The sequence below is a fragment of the Loxodonta africana genome, chromosome 5 (genome assembly GCF_030014295.1).
Source record: "Loxodonta africana isolate mLoxAfr1 chromosome 5, mLoxAfr1.hap2, whole genome shotgun sequence".
Lineage (NCBI taxonomy): Eukaryota > Metazoa > Chordata > Mammalia > Proboscidea > Elephantidae > Loxodonta > Loxodonta africana.
In genome coordinates this window covers 22,022,512-22,035,442 of record NC_087346.1, presented here as the reverse complement: position 1 = coordinate 22,035,442, position 12,931 = coordinate 22,022,512, and the positions used below count along the sequence as shown (strand labels likewise).

The following is a 12,931-nucleotide window of genomic DNA, read 5'->3' as shown; positions in this document are numbered from 1 at the left end:
CTGGTGGTGCAGTGGTTAAGCACTCAGCAGCTAAACAAAAAGTCAGTGGTTCGAACCCACCAGTTGCTCTGCAGAAGAAAAATGTGGCAGTCTACTTCCATAAAGATTACAGCCTGGAAACCCAGAGCAGTTTTCTGTGTCCTGTAGGATTGCTATGATTTGGAATCGACTCAACGGCACACAGTAACAGTCGTTAGGAAGCAGGCTGTCCTGATCCCCACCCTCTGACCCAGTAGAAATTCCATAAATACCTACCAGTCTTTTTGTCTTATGAGTTGAAGTACTCAGGGCCTCTTATTATTTCTGAAGTGAGGTGGCAGAAAGGGCTGCGAATAGCTCAAATTCCCCTTGACTGTAACAGAAGAAAAAGAAGCACCAGAAGTTTGGTAAAATAGTGTGATCTGCTACATTTATGTGACATCAGAAATATCTGATTTTGGAGCCTAAAAAGTAATAGGATGGGATACATTGTTAAATATGAACCAGATAGGAGGTAAAATATGTAACATAGTTCTCATAAAATATTTCTAAAATAAAATGGTGTAGTAAACCAGATAAGGCATATGGTAGAAATATTCTGTATTTGCAAGCAATTTTCCTTAGTAAGAATTTGGAGTTCTATTAGAAATGCAAATGATTTCCAGCCTGTAGATATCATTTCCTCTACAAGTTTTCATCATATTGAACTTTTTTAGGAACACCTGTGTATATTGTATACCTCCCCCCCCCCACCCCAGTGGTTTGTCCAAATAAAGTACAAATAAATTTTATGCAGTGTTTTTGTGTAGAAAAATTTCTGGTCATGGCTGATCCAATTAGTTGACATTTCAGAAAACAAAGATGAGACTGATGAATGAGTATATTGCTAATGGGTCCAAAGTAGGGAGTTTTGGTTGTATTTTATTTGCACTGCATATTATATAATTTGTTTTTTATAAGAATCTTGTAGAATGGCATTTCTTTTGCATTTTTTTCTAATTGTGCAATGGACCAGAATTACCTAGAAGTGATTGTTTTATCTAATTAAAAAAATTACTGCTGTTATTTAAAAACTAAACAAATAAAATGTCCACACGTATATTTTTGCTCTTTGGCTATTTGAATTGAACACATTCTCTAGAGATTAAAAAAAATAACCATTGGTAGATAGTAAAAAATAAAAAAATTCCAAACATATTAAGTCAATTGTATGTGGTATTAAAACAGCCATGGAATAAATCTAACCAGAGACATAAAGGACCTATACAAAGAAAACTACAAGACACTACTGCAAGAAACCAAAAGAGACCTATTTAATTATACCGCCACAGTAGTCAAAACAGCCTGGTACTGGTACAACAACAGGTATATAGACCAGTGGAACAGAATTGATAATCCAGACATAAATTCAACCACCTGTGAGCAGCTGATATTTGACAGAGGCCCAAAGTCCATTAAATCGGGAAAAGACAGCCTGATTAACAAATGGTGCTGGCATAACTGGATATCCATCTGCAAAAAAATGAAACAAGACCCATACCTCACACCATGCACAAAAACTAACTCAAAATGGATTAAAGACCTAAATATAAAATCTAAAACAATAAAGATCATGGAAGAAAAAATAGGGACAATGCTAGGAGCCTTAATACATGGCATAAACAGAATACATAACATTACTAACGGTGCACAAACACTAGAAGAGAAACTAGATAATTGGGAGCTCCTAAAAATCAAACACACTCATCCAGAGGCTTCACCAAAAGAATAAAAAGACAAAATCTACAGACTGGGGAAAAATTTTTGGCTAGGACAAATCCAGTTAGCGTCTAATCTCTAAAATCTACAAGATACTGCAAAACCTCAACAAAAAGACAAATAACCCAGTTAAAAAATGGGGAAAGGATATGAACAGGCACTTCACCAAAGAAGACATTCAGGTGGCTAACAGACACGTGGGGAAATGCTCACCAAATCAAAACTACAATGAAACACCATCTCACCCCAACAAGGCTGACATTAATCCAAAAAAACACAAAATAAAAAATGTTGGAGAGGCTGTGGAGAGACTGGAACACTTATTCACTGCTGGTGGGAATGTAAAATAGTATAACCACTTTGGAAATCGATTTGGTGCTTACTTAAAAAGCTAGAAATAGAACTACCATACGGTCCAGCAATCCAACTCCTTGGAATATATCCCAGAGAAAGCCTTCACACGAATAGATATACGCACACCCGTTTTCACTGCAGCACTGTTTACAATAGCAAACAGATGGAAACAACCAAAGTACCCATCAACGGATGAATAGATAATCAAATTATGGCATAGTCACATAGTGGAATACTACGCAGTGATAAAAAAACGATGAATCCTTGAAACATCTCATAACATGGAGGAATCTGGAAGGGATTGTGCTGAGTGAAATTAGTCACAAACAGGACAAATATTGTATGCGACCACTATTATAAGAACTCAAGAAAAGGTTTAAACACAAAGGAAAACATTCTTTGGTGGCTATGAGGGTGGGGAGGGAAGAAGAGGGGTATTCACTAATTAGAAGAATTATTTCAGGTGACCGGAAGGACAACACAATACAGGAGAAGTCAGCATGACTGAACTAATCCAAAAGCTAAAAATTTTCCTGAATACAACCAAACACTTCAAGGGACAGAGTAGCAGGGGCAGGGGTCTGGTGACCGTGGTTTCAGGGGACATCTAGGTCAATTGGCATAACAAAGTGTATTGAGAAAATGTTCTCCATCCCACTTTGGATGAGTGGCATCTGGGGTCTTAAATACTAGCAAGTGGCCGTCTAAGATGCAGCAATTGGTCTCAACCTACCTGGAGCAAAGGAGAATGAAGAACACTAAAGACAAGGAAAATATGAGCTCAAGAGAAAGAAAGGGCCACATAAACCAGTGAATCCATCAGCCTGAGACCAGAAGAACTACATGGTGCCTGGTTACCACCAATGACTGCCCTGACAGAGAACACAACGGAGAACCCCTGATTGTGCAGGAGAAAAGTGGGATGCAGACCTCAAATTCTAGTAAAAAGACCAGACATAGTGGTCTGACTGAGACTGGAGGGACCCCAGAGGTCATGGCCCCCGAACTCTCTATTAGACCAAAACTAAAACCATTTTCGAGGCCAGTTTTTCAAACAAAGATTTGACTGGCATCTAAGACATAAAATGATACCGGTGAGGAGCGTGCTTCTTAGCTGAAGTAGACACATGAAACTATGTGAGCGGCTTCTGTCTGGAGGCCAAATGAGAAGGCAGAGGGGGACAGGAGCTGGTTGAATGGACACAGAAAATACAGGGTGGAGAGAAGGAGTGTGCTGTCACGTTGTAGGGAGAGCAACTAGGGTTACATAACAATGTGTATAAGTTTTTGTATGACAAACTGACTTGAATTGTAAACTTCACTTAAAACACAATTAAAAAAACACTTATGGAATAGAAAAATCGCATAAATAGGTGGCATTTCTATATAATTTTAGGCCATAAGTAGTCCTTGCTTTTGTTTTTTCAAAACCATTATGTGATTTCTATGATAATATTAAGATCAAATCCATATGACCAGTCCAAAAATGACCAAAAAAAGACTGTTCTTATCAAGTTTCCTCCTTGTCAAAATTTAAGATGTGTAACAAATTGAGCAAAATATTATAGTATAAGCTAGTCCTTACTATCCCATGCATGTTAAATTATTTTGACTATTTGAAGTTATTCAAAAGAGAAGGCATGTAATTAGCCATGAAACTGAGGATTGCAGCTAGCACACGGTAAATAGAGCACGGACGTACCGTTGGATATCTTTGTGTTTTTAGGAAGAGATCTTTTCATGTTTATAAAAATACCTAGTTACAACTACTCTTTACTTCTCCTTGCTGCCCCATTTGTTTCCTTGAGGCTCGAAAAATAAATGAATCTGATAGTTTTCTTCTTATGGGTGTTCTGAATAAGGTGTTTTGTCTAATTTCATACTGAGAATAGGAAGATGTGTTGTAAGATTTCCTTTACAAAGTACTTTATTGCAAAAGTAGCCCTGGTGGCACAGTCATTAAACACTGGACTGCTAACTGAAAGGTCAGCAGTTCGAACCCACGAGCCACTCCACAGGAGAAAAATGTGGCAGCCTGCTTCCTTAAAAGATTTTAAAAAAAAAAAATTTTTTTTTTTTTTTTTTTACAACCTTAGAAACTCTGTAGGGCAGTTCTACTCTTGCCCTGTAGCGTCACTATGAGTCGGAATTGACTCAACGGCAAGAGATTTTTTACATTTGGGAAAATTGAAAATGCTGTTAAGACTGTTTGGAAAATAAAAAGGGAGTGAGGCACTGAGGTGAGAGGAAATTTGAATTATACTGGGGTAATAATATAATATTGAAAAGAGCTCTGGTGGTGCAACTGTTAAGCACTCAACTGCTGACTGAAAGATCAGCAGTTCGAATCCACCAGTTGCTCCACGGAGAGAGATGTGGCAATCTGCTTCTGTAAAACATTTACAGCTTTGGTGATGCTGTGGGCTAGTTCTACTCTGTCTTATAGGGTCACTATGAACTGGAATTGACTCGATGGCAACCAGTTTATTACATTTGGAAAAATTGAAAATGTTGTTAAGGCTTTTTGGAAAATAAGCGGGGAGTAAGGCACTGAGGTGAGAGGAAATTTTGAATTATGATAATGTTGAAAAGAGCCCTGGTCGCAAAAACTGTTAAGCTCTTGGCTGCTGACTAAAAGGTTGGCAGTTCAAACCCACCCAGTGGCTCTGTGGAAAAAAGACCTGGCAATCTGCTCCCGTAAACATTACAGCCTAGAAAAGCCTACAGGGCCATTCTGCTTGGTCAATTGGGGTCACTCCGAGTTGAAATCTATTCGATGGAACCTAACAGTAATGTAGGTAACATTCATTTAGTGCTTATTATGTGCCAGAAGCTGTTTCAAGTTCTTTACAGGTAAAGAAAAGAACTTGTAAAGTGGCCCCCTGCATTAATGCAAAGTAGGGTATTATACACTTGCCTCCCAATTTTATGCCTCACCTCCAGGCTGGTTTAAATTTTTACCTTTTTCAAGGTTGTAACAGGGCGTGGTGAGCAAACTGAGCAGCAAATCATCAGTCAGTCCTGCCTCAAGCAGCACAATTGGAAAAGTGTAGGGTGGATCCCCAGATCCCTATATTCTCTTGGCACAGCCTTCTTGAACTAAGGAAATGGGCACTGACTAACCTGGGGATTCCTAGAATTACTTTTTATGTCCTGGACATCTCAGGCAATCATAAGATCCAGAATCATCTCCACTGGCTAACAGTTGCTACCTGGTAGTACCAGTATTCAAGCAGTGCTAAAATACATTTGGAGCTAGGAATGTATCTCTGGAATTTAAGGTCACTAGCTGGAGAAGCCCATCTTGTTTATTTAATTAACTCCCAAATAACACAGCTCCCCTTATTTGGATCCCGCTCAACATATTTTGACCTTTTACTTTGTTACCTCATATAATCCTCACAACAACCCAAGGAGATGTAGGGCCTATTCTCATCTCTATTTTACGGGTGAGAAAATATAGGCGGATAGGTACGTAACTGTCTTAGTCATGTATTGTTAGTGGCAGAGCTGAAATTTGCATTCAGGTATTCCAGCTGCACAGTGGATACTCTGAGCCACTTTCTTACTCTATGACTGCATCGTATAGACCAAGATTCCAGGTCTCTCTAGTTGGCTAATTAACTATGTGAGTGTGATGCTTAAGATTGTGTGTCAACTTGGCTGGGCCATGATTCTCAGTGTTTGGCAGTCATGTGATGTGGTCACTTCAGTGTTAAGATTTGATATGTGATCGCCCCTGTGATAGAGTCTGCTGTGAGTAGCCAGTCCGTCGAAGGGGAGTTTCCTCGGGTGTGTGGCCTGCATCGAGTGTGGACGGATGTTCTGGTAGGGTTCAGGGGCTTTTGCTCGTTCCGGATCCTGCAGCTGGCCCCTGTTTGTCTGACCTTCAGTTCTGGGGACTTGAGCTAGCAGCTTGCCTGTACTCTTGCCTGCTGATCTTGGGATTAATCGGTCTTCATAGCCTGTGAGTAAGAACTCTGCTCCTCGGCAGCCCCTGTGGGTGCATGAATCAGGAAGAAGCCTCTATCCTGACCCACAGAGTTGGAACATTACAGCCTCTACAACCGCATGAACCGTTTCCTTGATATAAATCTCTGTATATATATTTATACGCTTTACTGGTTTTGCTTCTCCAGAGAACCCAGCCTAAGACAGTGAGCTTTTATTTATTATTCATCTTCTCTGTGACTTACATCAGTAGTGACTCTAAGTGGTCTGTTGTAAGACTGCTTTGAAAGCATTCATTCATTCACTCATTCAGTAGGTATTTACTGAATACCCTTTCTAAAATGAGGTTTGTGTTGAGGATGTAAAAGTGATCAGGACCTAGGGCAAGTTTGAACCTTAACTTCTCTAAGCACTAGTTTCTTCATCTGTAAAATGGTGATAACAATAGTAACAAATTTTTGTTAATTAGACTTAAATAGATGTAAAGTGCTTCAGAAGTACCCAGCATTTAGTAAATGTGTAGAAAAATTTAGTCTTTTATTTGTTATACTATTTTCTGTATGGATATTCTTCTAATAATAATATCTGTATAGACATTTTTATAACAGTAAATTCTGTATCAGTAGAGATAAAACGAGTGATACAGAGATGAATCCTGTTCAATGTAGCTTACATTCTAGTGGAGGATACTGATTAAATAAAGCATTTGGAAAATTAATAAAAATACTATAGACAACAGGCATTTTGGCGTTTCATCAGAGATGCTGCCAGGTGTAGACACAGCATTTTATGTACTACTGCTACAGAAAAAGTGCTGCCTGTTAAAATATGAGATGGTGCTGAGAAATCAACTACAAGAGGAATTCTGATTTCACAAATTTAGAATACGGTTAAGTTTATTTCTTAGAAATAGAAGAAAGTTTTGTTATTTGGGAGAAAGATGATGACTATTCTGTTTTGAAAAACCAATACTATATGGAAAATGAGGATTTTGTTTAACTCGAATGTAAAAACAGTGATTAAATATATGAAAAAAATGAAACCAATTAAGCACTGAGTTAAAAGGTGACTGGTTGGTATCTTTTATGAGATGTTGGAGAATCTGTGATATTAATAACTGCTTTCTTGTGTAGCTGTTTCTGCACTTACTAGTCCAAAATTGATTTCCACTGGTAGTAGTTGGGGAAAAGTGAGAAATTCTGAGCCAGCTTTGATTGAAAATGAAGATTCCAGGCTTAGCAGCATCCTGAAAAGAGCTATGAGGTTGAAAATAATGATCAGGAAATGGGGTGACCTCTTTTGGAGCATGTCCAGATTTCAGGTAAATTCAGTGAATTCATGATGCTAAGCACTGTAGAGGAAATTTTTGTAGGCATCATTTCTCTAAATGACACTTTTCAAGCAAGGTTATAAATTTTTTTAATGTGATTTTTATAGCGGTTTTTAAAATCTCATAAAATCATAAAATTTTATAGCTGGAAACATTTTTAGATATCATCTAGCTCAAACCTTTTATTTTTCATAAGGAACAGAAGCCCCCAGAATTTAAAGGAAGCGGGACATGACTCCTTTATGTCCCATACAAGACTAGAGCCCATGTCTTCAAATTTAGTGCTGTTCTAACTACTACTGCTGCCTCTTACACTATCAGGATTTTAGAAAGAAAACGTATGCTTATTTCAGGATAAAAAAATTCTCATTTACCTGAATATTTTTTTAATGTTTAAGAAAGTCTAGTAATAAGTATACGAATAGTACTTTAATCACTGTTATTTTGTATATTTGTGTTTAAAGTTGCTAAGTTTAATGCCTGTTTCCTAGTATGCAGCTCTTACCAATTTATGCTTAATTGCCTCACATTTATACTTAATTGACATTGAAGAGTTTTATATTAAACAGAAATGCTGAGGTAAACAGTGAAAGAAGAAATGGAGCTCTATGAATTTTTTTGTTTTGTGTTCTGTCAGTGCCTTGTGGTCAAGTACTATAGTATAGCTTAAAGGTGTAAGATGACGTTCCTTAGAGGGATGGCCTGTTGCAGCATGTTTACTCTAGGAATTGGGAATTATTGTTATTTTTCTTGTTGTAGGTCTCTTATTGTAGCTGTCTTGCCTTAAAAATGAAAGTAATTTTCCTTATATTTTACATGTACCGTGAAAATTATCATAGATAATGCTTTTGTTCAGAATAGTATGTACTTGGCTAGCCTTCTTTAGGTCCTATTTAGGTCTCCTCCAAGTTTGAGTATTACCCATGGGGATGGGGGGTAGATTTTAAGAAAATGGACAAATTCAACTGCCTGTCATTTGAAACTCTGACATTTAAATTACATAGTAGCAAAAATAAAAAATTTTTAAATGGATACATGAAATGTTGGTTTGTGACTTAGGAATTATATTAAGTGGTGGTGGGCATTGGGTTTTATTGGAGGAGTTGAAAAGGAAATACATATTTCTGTGAAAGTTTTTAGCGTTGAAAAATGAAATCAGTGTAATGTTTACCATTATGGCAGCAAGGTTTCTTTAAGATGGGAGTTGCCACACCTTTTTATAAAGCTTTCGGTTGGTAAATATTTTTGGTGTTATGAGCCATATGGCTCACCTCTACTGTTGTAGTGTGAAAGCAGCCATAGCCTACAGGCAGTCCCCCGGTTATGCTTGTCTGACACGTACAGCCTGTAGTTAAGAACCAACCCCCTTAAAGCCTATCAGGAAAGACATCACTCCGTGTAACCTGGGCTCCCACTATGCGGCCATGCTTCTTTCATGCACACAGGTGTCGCAGTGAGCGGATCCTTGGGTGACCACTGGCAGTGGGTGGGCAGCTTGGACACAGTGTGCTCAGTCACAGCCACGCACCAGCAGCAGTGAGTGGAGAGCCCACATATATCACCTCCCTTGGAGCTCAGAAAGTGTGGGCCCCACTATCAGCGTGCCTCAAGCGCCGCTGCTCAGCTCCGCATGGCAGGCCTGCAGGTGGTGGTGGCTGGCGGCCGGGACAGTGAGCTCTCCATGTTCTCTGGGTACAACTGGTCAGTGCGCCAACTGGGCACACTGCCGGCCCTCTGTGGCACCTTTTACCCAACTCCATCCCCCCCGCATCCTGCCAGGCCCTCTGTGCGGTGCAGCCCGGGGCCATCACAGCACCTCTCTGGGCTTCTGTTTCTCCTACCTTACACATGCGGAAATCAACTCGAGGGCAGTGGTGGGTTTACACATGTGGGATTTCACTATTGCAGTGGCTCTTGGCCTTTTGGTGGCTGGAAGGCAGGGGAGCAGTTGTAGAGATTCCTGACCTCTGTATGTCCATATGATTTCCATGAGTCTGTGGAGAGCTTTGGACATGGGTTTCCCAAAGCATCCTCTTTCCAATCCTTGGGACCTGGGCTTTCTTTTAGCACACCCTGAGCAGCACTTTCTCCTTTGCATCCTGAGGCAGGGGCCTCACAGTTGGTGCATGGGGTTGACAGGTCTGGTGAAGAGGTGATGGGGAAATGATCCCTCTCACCCCAGCATCATCCTGCCTATGCCCCCAACCCTTCCTGCCTCTGCTGAGGAGGGTTCAAACCCAGCAGAAATGCGACTCGGCAGTACAACATAGATTTTTTAGTTCCGAGTCTACAGTAAAGTATCTAACTAGTCTAAAAGAATTTACAGAACAAACTCTTCTGAGTATTTTGGGTAACATTGGCCCTATAAGTATTTCTCAACTGTGCAGAAGGCACATAAAATGATTTGTAATGACAAATGGGTGCTACTTTGTGACATGCATCAAAACATTATTATTATTACGATATTATTATGTTAAAGATGTTTTAGTTATTTGGAAGTGTTTAATGATTTTTATGTATAGAAAGGTACACTATGTACTATATACTAAGACAAATATTTGACTAACTGACCTTAGATACAAACTGTACCTAACTTCTGACTTAGATACAAATTTGACTTAAAGACAGACTTAGGAAGAGAACTAGTTCGTAATCTGGGGACTGCCTGTTTATATAAACCCCAAAACAAATTAGTTGCTATTGAGTCGATTCTGATTCATAGTGACCCTATAGGACAGAGTAGTACTGCTCTATAGGGTTTCCAAGGCTTGATCTTTACAGAAGCAGACTGCCACATCTTTCTCTGACAAAGCAGTGGTAGGTTCAAACTGCTGGCCTTTCTCCGAGCAGCCAAGTGCTTAACCACTGACCTACCCATTACCCATTGCCGTAGAGTTGATTCCAATTCATAGCGACCAGGGCTCCTATAAACTATATAACCCATTGCCATCAAGTCGATTCTGACTCATAGTGACCCTAAAGGGCAGAGTAGAACTGTCCCGTAGGGTTTCCAAGGTTGTAAATCTTTATGGATCTTTATGGAAGTAGACTGCCACATCTTTCTACCACAGAGTGGCTGGTGGGTTCTAACTGCTGACCTTTCGGTTAGCAGCCAGGTGCTTTAACCATTGCACCACCAGGGTGCCTATGAACTATTTATAATCAAATAAGAAAACAGTTGGCTAGCCAGATTTGCCGACCCTTGTTTTAGGATATTCTAAAGTCCCTTTGATCCATGGCACTGTATGACTTTTGAAATCAAGTAATTTTGAAAGCAGTTTGATTTCTGAAAGAACAAAAGAATTGGTGTTTTGGAAAATCTAGCTCCAGTTATTTCTATAAAAAACCACCCAGTGCCGTGGAGTCAATTCCGACTCATAGTGACAAATAAAATATTTCTTTTTTTTTATATATAGAAATATATAATTTCTGTAGTTTTCTATAGTAATTTCTATAGTTGAACATTTTTCATTGTTGTGTTGCCTATCTGTAGCAGATAATAAAGTTTTATAAAAATTATTTTATTATGTTAAACTTTTTCTTGGTGTTGGTTCTGATTTTCTAGGATGTCAGTCTTATGGTTTTTGTTTCCTGCTGCAGCTTTGAAAGTTAGCCAAGAATATTTCTCACTCCATAAAACATTTTCACTATGCTATTTTCCAGCTAGCTTTCAGTGATCTGTGGGAATAAAGGATAAGGGCAGCTTGGGTAATGGGAATCCAAAGAATTCCCCTCACCTAATTTTCAACATTAATTACAGCCACCATTTCCTCCTACAACAAATAGTAAATTGGACAAGTTTGAGTTTTACCTCCTTCTGTTTAGAAGTGCTTGATTCGAGGTGTCAATAATAAGTCACTGTATTTGAATAATTTTATTAATAACAATGAGCTAAATTCCTTTGCTTAGGTGCTACAATACAACAACACAGAATCAGAATTTTAAAACTAGCAGAGTCTGTGTATGTCGTCTCATTCAACTCCCCTTTCATAGATGCCAACAATTAAGAAATTCTGAAGGGAATGATAATTTCTTCATTCTCTTTTCTCAGATGTTTAGCATAGTGCTTAGCAAATAGGCACAGATATTTATTTTTGAATAAGAGAGATTATGATTACTCAGCTAGTGATTTAGCAGAGTCAGACTTTATACCATGTTATAATGTCGTTTGTGAACAAATTTCTTTTAAAGTTGAACACTGAGACTGTCTTAGGGAGTTTTATGGCCTGCAGTAATATTCAGAGAAGCATCATTTTCATTATAAAGAATCATTTGTAAGCTTTGAAAAAATTCACCTTTCAAGGAACTCTACAAAGAATTAGTGAAGTGCAAAGGGAGCTCCCTTTGTAAAAATTCAATAGTTTTTTATACACACTAAATCTAAAAGAGTGGGCCTAGACTCAAAACTTTGTCGCTCGTGGTAAGGATATAGAAATCCTAGATATTCTTTTAACTGTAGCCAGTGGTGATGGTAATCAAAGGATAACAACACTAATGAAGATCATGCTTTTTAGGCAGATGAAAAAACATTTTAAAGAAAACTGCTGCCATCTTGACATATTCATTAATTTGTAGAAAGATCAACCTGTTACCTCGCTTTCTGGGAGGCCATTCAGTCACACTTATTGTAGGGGAATATAATAGAGTTTCTTCTCAAGTTAGCCAGCACTCAAGTCACTGGGTTCCAAATTCTGTGTGTCTGTAGCCACACTTATTGCTTATAGCATATAAATGGTAATCATGACTCATCAAAGACAAGTGCCATGTAATATTTTTTCACCTCACAAAAGCTAAGTTCGCTTAAAACCCAACCCATTTCCATCCAGTCGATAGTACAGAGTAGAACTGTCCTATTGCGCTTCCAAATTGTAACCTTTACGGAAGCCGACTGCCAAATCTTCATCCCAGGGGTGACTGAGGAGTTTGAACTGCCAACTTTTCAGTTAGCAACTGAGCACTTAACCACTGTGCCGCTAGGTCTCCTTAGGTTCATTTAGAAGACACAAAAAAGAGTGTAGAAAAAAACAGGTGAAAGGACTTCTTTTAGTATAGACCTAAGAAACCAAAGAAATAGAGATTTTCTTCTCATTAGTCTGTTTTCTTAGCCAAGCATTTCTGCTTGAGAGCACATGATCTTACAGTATATTAATGAAAAATATTTTGTCTATTTTAGAAGTATTCCCTCTTTTAGGAAACTCATTTTTTAATGTAAAAATATCTGAAAAGTTTTAAAATATCGCTATCTGGAAATTTTAGCTGATCAAAATAAATCATTCTTTGAGAATTTTGAGGAGCCAAGCTGTTATTATTACATTTGAACAGGTAATATGCAGTGAAGACTAACATGTAAAGTGCTCTAATTACCAGTGCATAGCAACCCCCTGCTAATAAATTTTAGAGAAATAAAGTATCTTTTAGTAGAGTACTACAGGGCTTAATGATTGGGCCTGCCTCCTAGTTGTGAAGGGCATCAGAGGAGCAGTATTAGGTTGGTGGCTTTCATGGCATAATTTAAGGGTATTTGATACTTTTCTACATGCTGTAAGTCAAGGCTAAGTA

The 12,931-nt window shown here is 38.6% G+C and overlaps 1 protein-coding gene across 11 annotated transcripts in view; it reads left to right on the top strand.

Moving 5' to 3' along the window:
• AFG2A (AFG2 AAA ATPase homolog A) overlaps positions 1-12,931 on the top strand; it is a 352,856-nt gene that overhangs the window by 92,963 nt on the left and 246,962 nt on the right. The window lies entirely within an intron of this gene.